This window comes from Larus michahellis, chromosome 3 (genome assembly GCF_964199755.1).
Source record: "Larus michahellis chromosome 3, bLarMic1.1, whole genome shotgun sequence".
NCBI lineage: Eukaryota > Metazoa > Chordata > Aves > Charadriiformes > Laridae > Larus > Larus michahellis.
In genome coordinates this window covers 76,127,118-76,140,680 of record NC_133898.1, presented here as the reverse complement: position 1 = coordinate 76,140,680, position 13,563 = coordinate 76,127,118, and positions in this window count along the sequence as shown.

The window sequence follows — 13,563 nt, the reverse complement described above, 5'->3', positions numbered from 1 at the left end:
TCTCCATGGATATTACTATAAAATGAAAAGTTCCCATCAGTGAGGAATCAAAAATTCTTAACTTGTGTTAAGAATGAACTAGTCGTGATTACACTTTATCAAATAAATGAGAATGTGCCTTTTTGCAAACTGTGTGCTTTCCCCTATTTCACAGTGTAATCTTTGATCTGATTAATTTTCAAGCAGCTGTTCTTCATCCATGAGCTCATCTTCATCAAAAAGTAGATTAATTTAGTCAGGGTGATATAGCTGTACGATGTGAAGGGTAAACAGAACTATGTATCATTAGAAAACACTCAAATTTGAGTCTGTAATGCCTCATCAGTTCTCTAAATAGTCAAAGATGAATGATCTTTGTGAATCTCTGTGTGTGAGGTGTCTAAAATTTGAATTTCTTGCTTTCACTCGGTGTGCTTACTTTGAAAGGTTTAAGTGTGAATTCTCACCTCAAGAGAATAGGCCCTTATCCTAGCAGCTATAAAAAAAATAGAAGTGTACAGTAGCTCAGGCTATGAAAGCTAATGGAGCAGAATGCCGTGCAAAATATGAAGTACATCCTTAGATGAGACACTTCTGTCTCATGATGGAAACACTGAATGATGCACTGAGATCCTAGCAATATAAGAATGAACATTAACCTTCTACCTATGAGATAGTCAATAGCATAGCTAATGTGGTTTTAGTTTTGAATGTTCTGTATACAGCATCAAAATTACTGATAATGGTGACGTGAGCTTTAAAAGCACTTCTCTGAAATTACTGAGGAATATAAAGAGTTAGTAGCTAGCCAAGCCAGATGAATTTCAACAGAGATTCATCAGAGCCAATATACTTCCTGTTGAAAGAGGAAATAAAGATATCTTCAGTGAGTGTGAAGGGTCCATGAAAAGAACTAAATGGCTAATATTTTCTGCAACTTTGTTAATGCTCTCTTTATTATATTTTTGTTAAAAGTAATAATTACTTGAATTCGAAACTCTGTAATGATTTGTCAGAATTGGTCTGATAAGCACCGTTAAACATTTCTTCTTAATGGTTGGTAGTAGAACTGAGCAACACTAGGATTTTTAATCCCTTGAGAGGAGTAGTAGTTTAAAAAGATGTGGAGGATAAGCAAACAAGGGAATTTTACATGGCTTTAATCCTTTCCCTTTCTTTGCCACAGATGATTTGCCTGAAGCATCATTGTAAGAAAAATTAGGCTACTGCAAGATTTATTGGCTGTCTGCGTGGTTTAATTTTTTTAGCATGCTTACTTGAAGGGAGATGAGAAATGCTTTCACATTTTTCCATTACTTAGAGCTTTGAGGCTTTAGTGTTGGACGCAACCAGAAAGGGAATAACCTCCTATTGCAATGGGTAGGGTACTCAGTAGAGAGAGGGTCTCAAGCTTGCATGGAAGTCTTCCTACAATCCTGAGAACCTTGTCTCTGAGGTTGCAACCAACACATAAGTCCATCTTGCTGCTGGCAAAATTTCTCAACAAAGGAGACATGTTTCTGAAAACAAGAAATTTTAGTTTTGACAAATTCTGCTGAAAACCTATTTTATTGAAAAGTTCTCACCCAGGCTGCTGTCTGCACTCTGCAGAGATGTTCTGTAGAAAGTCCAGACTGAGGCTTGTCTGTTTTATTTAATTGCCTCTGGGACTGATTTTTACTAGGAGCTTGGGGAACACATAGTCCGTTATTTTAGGAATACCTCATCAAGATATAATAAGCCAAGCACACTTATTTGATTAGCTGTCCTGTAGTCTCCTAACATTGACAAAATGAAGCTGAATGCTTGCATATTGCCTAAACTGGCATGTAGAATCACCTACATTGGAAGGGACCTTTCAGATCATCTAGTTCAACCATCAACGTAACTCTGACAAAAACCATCACTAAACCATATGTCTAAGCACTATGTCTACCCGTCTTTTAAATACCTCCAGGGATGGTGCCTCAACCACTTCCCTGGGCAGCCTGTTCCAATGCTTAATAACCCTTTCAGTGTAAAATTTTTTCCTAATATCCAGTCTAAACCTCCCCTGGCGCAACCTGAGGCTGTTTCCTCTTGTCCTATCACTTGTTACTTGGGAGAAGAGACTGACCCCCACCTCTCTACGACCTCCTTTCAAGTAGTTGTAGAGAGCGATAAGGTCTCCCTCAGCCTCCTTTTCTCTAGGCTAAACAACCCCAGCTCTCTCAGAAGCTCCTCGTAAAACTTCTTCTCCAGACCCCTCACAAATGAGCTGAGCCCAGGACCAGAGGCTGATAAACTACTTTGGAGTTTTCTGATTGGATGAATAAGATAGGAATTATTATAGTCATGAGCAACAGGACTCAAAGCCATCCTAGACAAAGATATTTCTGAGATGTAAATATTTCTGTGGCAGACAACAGAAATATGTCTATGCCCTTGTAAAATAACCTGAGTAATTTAGAAGCATTATTAGCAAGCCAAAAATGTCAAGAGTAGATTATTTGGTCTGGTTTTAGCAGAGTTGTATGAATAACACTTGCTTCCTGAATGTACTGAGAAGTGAAAAGAAAAAAACTGCCTAATCAGAACTACCAAACAAATAGGTCTTAAAATGTACAAGTCAAAGACAATGTTATGAAAATCAGTGTGAAGACTCATTGCCCTAAAAGAGATGCTCTGAGACCTGTTGATAAGTTTCCTGACCTAGACAGCATCATTTGCATTCATACAGTGCTGTTGTCCTGAGTATTTAAGGCAAGCACCATTTTCAGAGCCTTGTTTCACTTTAGCAATCTAACAGCATCAGCAGCCACCTGGTAGCCTCTTGCAGCAATGCACTTCATGTACTTCTGCTGGGTTCGAGCCATCAAAGTCCAGCAAGTTAAGTTGATGCAGGTTCAACAGTAAAGGGCAAATGGCAAGCTAAAAGAAGACAGGTCCTTGTTCTTTAAATTGTAAAGCTTTTAAATTTGAGGCTTCTTTCCAAGTTGGCTTTCTACAAGATCCCAAAGAAAAGAAAATGTAGTTAGATTTTGCTTTGGATAGTGGAGTATTTAAGTCTGTTTTTAATTGTGAGTTACAGTCAAATCATTGAATCATCTTGAACTTTATGTAAAGTTTTAAACTTCATGATAAATACATTAATAAACTGATATTTAAACAAATACATTCTATTTAGCATCACGACCATTTGAACTGAAGACTTTAGGTTATCATAGCTAAAATGACCCTCTTGTAGCCTGACTTATTCAGAAGTCTCTTTGGTAAATGTAAGTGCAGCTATACATATGCTTTTTTCTTTTGCATGACCAAGAGCAGGATTAAAATATCTAAGTTAATGTACACAGGTCAACGTGCTGTATTCTTTATGTGCTGTATTTATAAGTCTATGGCATGTATAAAGGGACGGAACTGTGAAAGGAAGTGTGCCAATTTCTCATGAGTGAGCCAAACTGTTTCTCTCTCTCTTTCTCTGTGTCCATCCTCTATCTATCTGTCTATCTATCTAGATATAAAATAACTCAGAAAGCTCTCATATTATTATGTGATAGAATTTTCATTGTTCCTAACACATTCTATTAGCAGTGCCATATTTGTTCCACATAAGTCTGATATAATGCATTAAAGGGAACTTATTTTAATTACTTCACAGAAGTGTGATGACTTACTCCCACTCATTATATGAATGTATAGGAGAATCTTGAAACCTTTGTAGACAGAATGTACACATATTTAGTCCTTATTTCTTTTGTAGCCCCTTCAGATGTATTATGTTAAAGGACTGCAAGTGGATCAAAGATACTCATTTATTCTGTAAGAAAGACATTCGGATATTTATGATTCAGGGGTAAGGTGTCTTCAGGGATATTAGCTATGCAGTTTCCATTTATTGTAAGGAGGCTAATAATCAAATGCATGCACTCTGAGTTGACACAGTGGTCCCTGTTTGGTTGATATATTGAAATGCCCTAGGGTAGATGAGACATCTGTATAGGACTGGCAGATAAAATCTGGGTTCTGTACCCTTCTGAAAGAGAAGCTGAAGATCAGGCCAGGCAACTTGGCATTAGGTGAAACCTGGCATTAGGTGCCTATGAGGTAGGATTCACTTAGAGGTTCAAATATCTAAACACAGGTGTGTAGTGTATTTAGATATTTGACTTGTACTATAGCCAATGGGGCACTGGCCTATAGAGTAGTGTAAGCTAGGGGATGATTAACATCAGCCTAATGCAAGGCTGTATCAAAAGAAGCATGGCCAGCAGGTCAAGGGAAAACAACAAAAAAACCCATGAATCTCTGAGATCAGGTCCAGAGGAGCAGCCTTTTAATATATAAAGCGAGCTTATAAGAAAGATTAGGAAAGACTTCTTATGAGCGCCTGTAATGACAGGGCAAAGGTTTTAAACTAAAAGAGGGTATATTTAGGTTGGATATAAGGAAGAAATTTTTTATGATGAGGGTGGTGGGACACTGAAACAGATTGCCAGGAGAAGTTGTGGCTGCCCCATGATTAGAAGTGTTCAAAGTGAGGTTGGACAGGAATTCGAGCAACCTGATTTAGTGAAAGATGTCCCTGCTCGTGGCAGCGGGGTTGGACTAGTTGTTCTTTAAAGTACTCTTCCAACCCGAACCATTCTGTGATTCAAAGTAGGTAGCTGCTGGCTGGTCAGCTGAAAGTCATAGGTTTCACTTACTATTGGCTAAACATCCATTAACTGCAATGGGCACTTGGGCCTACATAAGCTTATGTGCAGATACAAACATTTAGGTATCTTCACTTTGACTTAAATTCTACCTTGGACTGGTGCAAAGAACCGACTGCAAAAAAGTCATTGGAAGCCTGCTCTGTCTGACAGCACGTGAGCTGTGTCTGTGCAACCGGGCAGATATGTTCAGTGGTTTGTACCCTGGCCTGGGTCCCTCTATCATTCAAACCAACAGAAATCACCAAGATTCCCTCCCTGCTCATGGCCAGGATTTCCTTCCAGAGAGCAGATTGCATGACAAGATGCAGTGTATCTAGGTCTCTGATTATACATCTGTGGCTGGATGCACTGTGAATTGCATTGCCATTTGATTTAGCAGTCCTAGGGACAGAAAGAAGCAACAAAGGGAACTGTTTTGTTTGTGTTTTTTCAACTTATGTGCAGAAAAAATACTGAAAATAGAGGTCATAAACAAAGAAAATGTAAAGAAATACTCTCACTCAAAAAATACAGTTTTGCTTTTTCCATAACATATCTAGATTTCAGTCTGATGATTTATAAGTAGGAGAAGCAAGCTTCTAAAGGATTTCATCTTGAGCTTGAGATCAAATATGAAAATTTTAGCTCTGACAAAATGTGGAGAAAACTAAACATCTGGGTATTTGGCAAGAAGCCTCTCTATGTACCTTCCCCATTATATTTTTTGCAGGGAAAAAGATTTTTTTTCCCTTTCTATATAATAGAATTATGAAATCATGGAATCTTAAAATCACAGATTGTGATTTTCCTCTTCGTGATAAGTATTTGTAGAAAAGGAAAAAAGTGTGGATTTTCTTTTTTTTACCAAACTCTCTGAGGATTTTGTTATATTGCGCTTTGGTGGAGTAATGCTCCATATGAACTAGCGTGACAGGAATGACTCCAGTTTTCCAGCATACGTAAGCAAAGAGAGTGCAGAAATGGTTTCTAATTATGGAGAACTAATGTATTACTTCCTCTTCTATGGAGAACATGGTGAGAGTAGTGAACTCTTGTGAGTATGATCTCTTCTTTGCACTGACCTTAGGTTTTATAGTTACGGAAACAAAATTTATCTGAAACCTTTCCGAAACCAAAATGGATTCCAACAGTATACTGCCAAAGGCCTTCTTTAGTAATGTCAGATTGAAACGAAGTCTGTGAATCTGAAGAGCTTTAATTCTTTTCTGTATATACGCATCCAACTCTGCATAGGTTTGAACACCAGCGCAGTCTGTCTTTTCTTCTTGCCTCAGGCCTTGGTGTTGCATTCTCTGCCCACAGCAGACACCAGAGTGGGGTATAACAAAGGACAGACAAAGTCATATCTCAGTGTAATCTGAGAGAACTCAGTAAGATAAGATTTGTTATCAGTGCACATTTATTAATGTTGTTTTAATTTTTCACTGCAGGAGTCGAGCTGAAGTATAGATATGGGACTCACATTTAGACAGGCACTGATTTAATGCATCTTGCTGTATTCAGTTTTTTGATATGCAAGCTGATGTTATTTATAAAACAAGACATTTAAAAGTGAGACATAAAGTAAGGCATAAATTGATGAAATGTTTATTCTTTGTATTTGTTGGTGAGACAGCTTTTGTTATATGCATATCCTTGACCTGACCCCTTTCTTTTCCACTTGATGTTGATGGGGAAAAGGGTAAAAGTTATGATCGTGTATGGACCATGGAATTTTCTTAAAAAAGCTTTAAAAACTGAAATCAAGATTTTAGGTGTTAGACTGGAGAGTAAAGAATTGACAAAACACTCCTATTGATGCAGGAGAGTGATGGTGAAAGGTAATCAGAGGGAAAAAAATAGGGGATAATTTCTAATCCTTGTCATGTGCTTTTTAAACTCAAGTTACCTTAAGGCAAAATTGTTCTTGTGATTTCATCAAGAAATATTCAGACCAAACTGTAACTAACTAAAAATAAGATGATCTGTCTTTGCACGTGTGAGAGGGAGAGACCTTGCATTTAATTTAGATTCTTTGCATTAGAATATCCCTCTGAAGTACTTTGTAAGATGAGTTACACATCCCAGCATCACTATGAGGAATCAATATCTTCATTTTGTGCAAGAAAAAATGAAAAGCCATTAAATGAGAGTGTCTGTCCCAGGGTCTTGCAGAAAACTGTAGCAAGCCCATGAGTATGACTTCTTGTGCAGAGATCTTAATTCCCAGACCTATGTTTTTTAAACCTTAGTCATTTTCTTTGTTATTTCTTTGAATGTTAATATAATCTTTCTTTAATGTGTTGTTTGGGAGAGGACAGTTGAAATGGATATTTCAATGTCGTCTTAAAAATGTATTTATGCCAACACAAAATATACACCCCAAAAATATACCAAAACTGAATTCTGGGAATATGCAATCAACTGCAACCTTGCTTATGTAGACAACTTTTGTGTAGTGGGATCTTGCCAGAATAAAGATAATAGATTAAAATATTTCTCTGTTTATGACGGTGAAAACAACAAAGAATTTTATGTAGCTTGTGTCTGGTCTGTTGGTTACCCTCTGATACAACTCTGGAACAGCAAAGATGAAGAGAAGGCATTGAATGAAGAGCTGAAAGGAACTACAAAACAAAGAACAAAAAAAAACCCCTTAATTTATTAATATGACATTTTTAATGTCATTTAGTTTCACTATCTACTTCGTAAACTTCGTAAGTTTCTATGTTGGTCTTCAAAATGTGTAGTGTTCAGGAAAATAGGAATGAGGAATTCCTTTCTGTCTTTATTTAATTTTTAGATTAGTAATGATAATCAAAATTGTTGGTCATGTCAGTGGCTCACAAGCGGTAGTAACTGAAAACCACTGATGAGTATCAAAGGAGTTATCCCATTGTTGCCTACTATGTCTGTCAGTTTTGTTTTCTTTTAATAGATCATGTATTGCCATTTGGCAATTCTTATAAGATGTTATAAAAAATTAGTCTTTTACCTTTAAAATTTTGCTGTGGCCTTGAGTTTAAATAGGGCTAGTAAAGTCACATTAACACACTTTATATTACAGGGGAACTGTTTGATGAGGGTATAGTTTATAGCACCAAAATAAAATTTGCTCTTTGGGATGAGGAAAAGGAAGAAGTTTCTAAAGCCTGTAGATCAATTTTTAAATATGCAAAGACTTGGGTATCTGAAATGCTATCATTTTCTGGGGATGCTTAACATGATATTTGATTATATTTAGTCATTACTTTATAATGTTCAAAACTGTGTAAGGTTTTGTCTCTCTCTGCCTTGGTCCTGACACAGTACGTTACAAAAACAGAGTTATATTTATTATCTGCTGAAAATACATTTTTTTGCCCTGCAACATTTTCTATCTTTTTCTCTCTTTTTTTTTTTGACTTGGTACTTAGTGAAGTATGAATAGGTATTTGTATTATGAACATGAAATTTCATACAATCCAGCTATGAAATTCATAACAATCCAGCTATGAAATGAATAAAATTTATCATTGTGCGCGTTGCTCTTGAAAAAAATTATGACAAAGTTGGAATTACTTTCGTCTTTTTTTGTTAAAAATCTTGGTTTTAAATCAGTCTTCAAAATATTTGGTGAAACTACTTATATGTCTAATTTTTATCTGACTATTCTTGTTGAGTAAATGAAATTAATTCTTCTGAAATCTTCACATTTGTAGTTTATTTTATACATTTGCTGTTTCTTTAATGTTTATGGCTATGTGATTATGCCATCAACTTAAATATGTTCTCCCAACGTGACCTCTAGTGAATACAGATGGTATCTCACCCTTAACTATCAGACGTTGTTGAGTCTCTTATGGAGGCACCTTTGTTACCTGATCAAATGTTTCACCATTACCCTAGTTTTAAAAACAGTTGGCCAGTCTTTTAAGCAGCAGTTTCAGAGGCATGGGCAGCAGGTTTGACTCTAGACTGCAGGTTGTGTTTCTGGGAGTGCCTGTGGGGCTTATCTACATAAACTGGTGACACAGAACAGTAGAAGAGAAGCTGGAGAACAAAACTGTTGATATTGCAGACATGACATCCAACCTACATGTATGTCAGATGTTTTACTTCACATCAGCTCTAGTCTGGTCCCATGGATCTATTTGCAGTTAGGGCTAGTTAGGACGGCCCCACACCTTTATTTTCTGGTTTCAACTGAAAGGCGACTGATTTGTGCAGTGCAAGACCAACTCCAGTACGTAATGAAGCACGGCAGAAGATGAAGAAGTTTGCTTCAAAAGTGTCATCACAGTCTGAAAGAGGAATCCAGTATAACAACAAGTAAGGATGCACTCTTGAAGTGGAACCCAGGAACATGGTAAGGTCTGTGGTCCTTGCCATGTGCTCTTGCTTCAATGGAAGAGCTTGCAGTGCAGTTCTATTGCCTAGAAATAAAGAATTTAGCCACAGATTTCTCATTCCACATCTCAATATCTTGGCCCACGTGAAAAGTACATACAGGGGAGTTCTGTATGCTCTTAAATTTCTGTCTTCAGAACCATAACAACAAAAACCTACTCAGGAATAAATGCAGGTAAAATCTCCTCCCCATTGCCTCTCTGTCCCTCTACTCCTTCTTTCCTTGCTTCTTGTCCTTTCACTGTCTGTCTTTGCTTCCTCTATACCTACCTGCTCTTCATCTGACCATTTACTCTATTGTTTGCCCATTTGTCCTTAGTCTCCTACTACTTCTCTCAACTGAATTCCTGTTGAGCATTTTATTTTCCCTTGCTGCTTTTCCTGTAGTCCTATTCCTTACTACAGCTTTCTGAAATATCATGTAATGTTCTCACTTAGTTGTGTTTGCATTTTACCAGGCAGAAGATAAATTTAACTAGTGGTAGTTCCCAGAAATAGGTTCTTTTGCTTTTAAAGATGGAAAGCGTATTGAGCATTTTTTAAATTCTCTGGAACTTCTGAAATAATTACTAGTTGTTTGGTAAAGCCCTTAACTAAAAGACTGTTTCAGTCAAAGCAGTGACAAAAACACATGCTTTGAATTCTTGGGCATACGCAATTTCTGGCCTGCTGAGTTGTACTTTGTGTAGTTTTTACCCTAGCTAAGATGCTGACATAAGTTATTTTTAGCTGACTGTAAAAAACGTCTTCTGATACATTTCATTTTCTGTTGTTGCATTGTAAGAACTTTCAATACATATCCCATTCGTATAAATTACTGACTTCTGGAGTTTAGATTAATGAACTCTCATTAGTTATTTCCTTTGCATTTTGTTTCCTGTATAACTTTGGAGATGATTACTTAAATAAATTACTTGTACAGGCAGTGGCTTTAAGTGCTTTTCTGTTTCTTTCCTGCTGTGGTGACAAGTGCCTCATTCAATTGTTTCAAAATGAATGCCTCAAGTGGCTTTTCTCCTTTTTGAGCATCCTCCTCTGTTGCAAACTTCAGTGAAGCTAAAACTTTGATTATAGGATCATTTCTGTTCATTAGGACTTACTGCAGGATTTTTTTTCCTGAAAAAGTTATTTCCCAATAAGTAATTGCTTCAGTTACATAGTCCTGGAAAAAATTACAAATGAAGCTTCTAATAACTTTATTGAATTACATGTGCCAGGTCTACAAAATGGCATGAAAAATCTTTTTCTCACTTATTTTTGGGATAAAATGTGGACTAGTCCATGTTAAGAGGAGTGCTATCTCCTCTGCAATAAAAAGAATGATTTCGCTCTCAAATCCAGGGCTATATTGAAAAGAATTATTGTCATTCTACTTAAAAAAAAAAAAAAAATCCTGCCATTTCAGACTGTACCGCATATCACCAGCAACAATAAAGCAGAACAAAGATGCTCGTAATGAGAATTTTTTTTCCTCTTTGGACTCATCACGTTTACACAACATGTTGCAAAATGAAAAATATTGCATTTTTGAGTATGTATATTTTAAATATTTATGGATAGTGAATAATTCCTTTTAGTAAGAAATAAAAATGACTCCTGATCCTTTAGCATGCCACAGTTATAAAACCATTCCTCAAATTCATTAGGCATTCCAGCTGTAAAATGAAAATTTCTGCAATGGCTTTTTACAACTTATCAGAACATTTCTAATGTAGGTGATCAATTCTGACAGGTTTGTGAGATTTGAGTGGTGGCAGATGAAAAATCAGAAAGTAAATTTCTATTTCTGTTATCACGAGCCCTTCCACTAGAGAACATGAACAAAATTTTGCTGGTCAGAGGTTTTGAAACAAATGCAGTCATAAGAATGCTTAAATCATCAAGTTGCCTTTGATAAAGTAATAACACATTGTTCTTTTCATGTGGCTTTCAGATTTCCCTGTGCTACTTTAATACAACAGATGCATATTGTGCCAAGAATTTGCTTCGTGTTCTGACTCATCATCCAGTCTTTAATTTAGGTTGAAGTCATGATTTGGGTGACTTTCTGATATGAAAAAGAATTCGAGAGAAAAAGGTTTTGATATTGCTGTAGAATAATTAAGAAAAGGCTGGGTAATGATAAATAAGGCTACAATTGATTTTAATTTTTTAAAACCAAACAAAGTTTCATCTGACTTTTGATATTTTGTGTATGATAGTTAGACGTGATGACAACAACATTATTGGTGATCAGCAGCAATGCAGTAACACATAAAAAGGACAGCAAACTCTTGGTTTTAATTTCTTCAGGATGCTGCTTCACTTAAATGCCTTATTTAGTTTTGTTTGGCGTTGGTTTTGTTTCGTTGGTGGTTTAATTTGTTGTTTGTATTGCTTAGACTGGGTTTGACAAATTTAGTTTGGGTTAAACACTGCTGTATTCACTTCAAAATAATTTTACTATTCCGTCATAGTGTCGTTTTAGAGCCTGTTTCTGCGCACTGATCCATCTGAGCTGTTCTGTGAGGGACTCCATAGGTTTTGTGTAGCCATAGGAGGATAACCAACAGGCTAGCCTGCAATATCAGTCTCCTTTTAATTTGTATTAAAAATCATATTTTTGGATGTTTGTCTGTTACTTTAGCAAAAAAAAAATAATAGTTATACAGAAGATTTTGTCACCAGGAAGATCTCCTTAGTGACACAATGCATCAGTAAAACTATTTTCCTACTTTTGCTCTTTTCACCATGGTTATTTCATATCTTTTCTTAATACCACAATAAAACATCATCCCATTAGGATTGCAAATGCAAACATTCAATAATTATCTCTAGTATCAATGGAAACTAAAAATTACAGGCAGTATAAATTAGTTTAAGCTCATCTGGCCTATTATTTTAAGCTCGCACCAGTATTAAAGTTTCTCATTACAATTGAAATTATTTTAATGTGACATATTGAATTATAATTAATATAATTAGAAATAATAAAATATAATTCAAAGACTGTTTATTCAATAGAACTTGTTCCCATAGAAACAAGGAGCAAAAGATTCAGTTTATTCAGGTTTTATGGCAAATAAATATTATTCTGCTGTGCATATTTAATGCTACCACATCTGTTTCACAAGAATATCACAAAAAATCAATAGGCAACTGAATATAGGATATTTCCTTTACTCTTTACATGGAGTTTTAGTTGCATTCTTTGTAAAAAATGAAGCAAACCAAACCCAGAGTAAATCTGTTTGTGCACCAAGAAGAGCCACAGATGTTTTCTTGTTATTGATCTTCAGCAATAATGATTTTTAAGCATTGAAGAAGTGCATATGGGGATTTTGTGTGAAGGCCAACATTAAAAAACAGAAAAAAACCCAATAAAAAACAACAAAACAAAACATGGAGGAAATAGGAGGCTAAAGAGCTGTATCGAGACTGCCAGCAGTCAGCACAGCTTTCATCTTATGCAAGTACTGTAGACTTGCAAAACCTCATGATTTATTTAGAATTTTAATTAAAGAAAAGAAGTTATTGGAACAGCATCCTAGCAGTACCTAGCATCTGCCGACCGTGGCTAATGATTTTTACAACCTCATCTGCAAACACTCCATTAAAGAAGCTAACCATGACGTCTGACACAACTGAAGGAAGTGAGTGAGGGAAAACAAACCTTGCCTGCAGCTATCGCTAATATAAGAGACAGAATAAGGGTAAAAAAAAACCCAGAATATGTGCAAAGTGTTGTAGCTTCAGGGCTCAATCTCAACTCCTTGGGAGGAAGGATCGTCACATACTCATGAGCACATAAAGTGTTTTGGCCTCTGGATGCTCTCGACAGCTTTTTCAGAATTTGCATTTTTTTCTGTTTTCCAAAGGAAAGGAAAAAAAAAAAGACACTTCAATGTACAAGTATAACAACTACTGGGTACAGAGGCAGATGATGGTCAGAAGTGGTTACTGATGGGGAACGTGAAGGGACAATGTGGCTGTAACTTCCCAGCTCAATGGCTCCAGCTTTTCTTCTCTGCTTAAGAACTCCATCCTCATCTTCTTGGTTTCAAATAAGTCAAATATTGCAGCAAACTGGATCCAATCAAGATTCTCTTCAAAGTACCCCTTTGGGATTTAGGCTAACAACCAGCAAATTCTAGCATTTTCCTTGGGGGAAAAAAAAAAAAGAAAAAGAGAAGTAACTGCTACAAAGTTACTTGGTTAAGCTACTTCAGATTGTTTGTACTCCTCTTACACAGTTGCTGGAGATATGGGAAAGAGCTTTTAAGTGTTGCAGCCTGTTCCCCGCCAGTGCAGGGCGCTTTACTGCATTATAACACAATAATGCTGCACCATACTTACATAGTGCATATATCTCTGGATATCTGCTAGAGAAATCCTGACTCTTAGGTCTGACTCTTCTCCAGACCAACCTGTGCATAAGGACAAACACCGCATGGGAATGTACAGGCACACCAAAATGGCTCTAGGTGTCTGCAACAACAGCTGAGCTCCTTCTGATAATTAAGCATGTATAAAACAAACA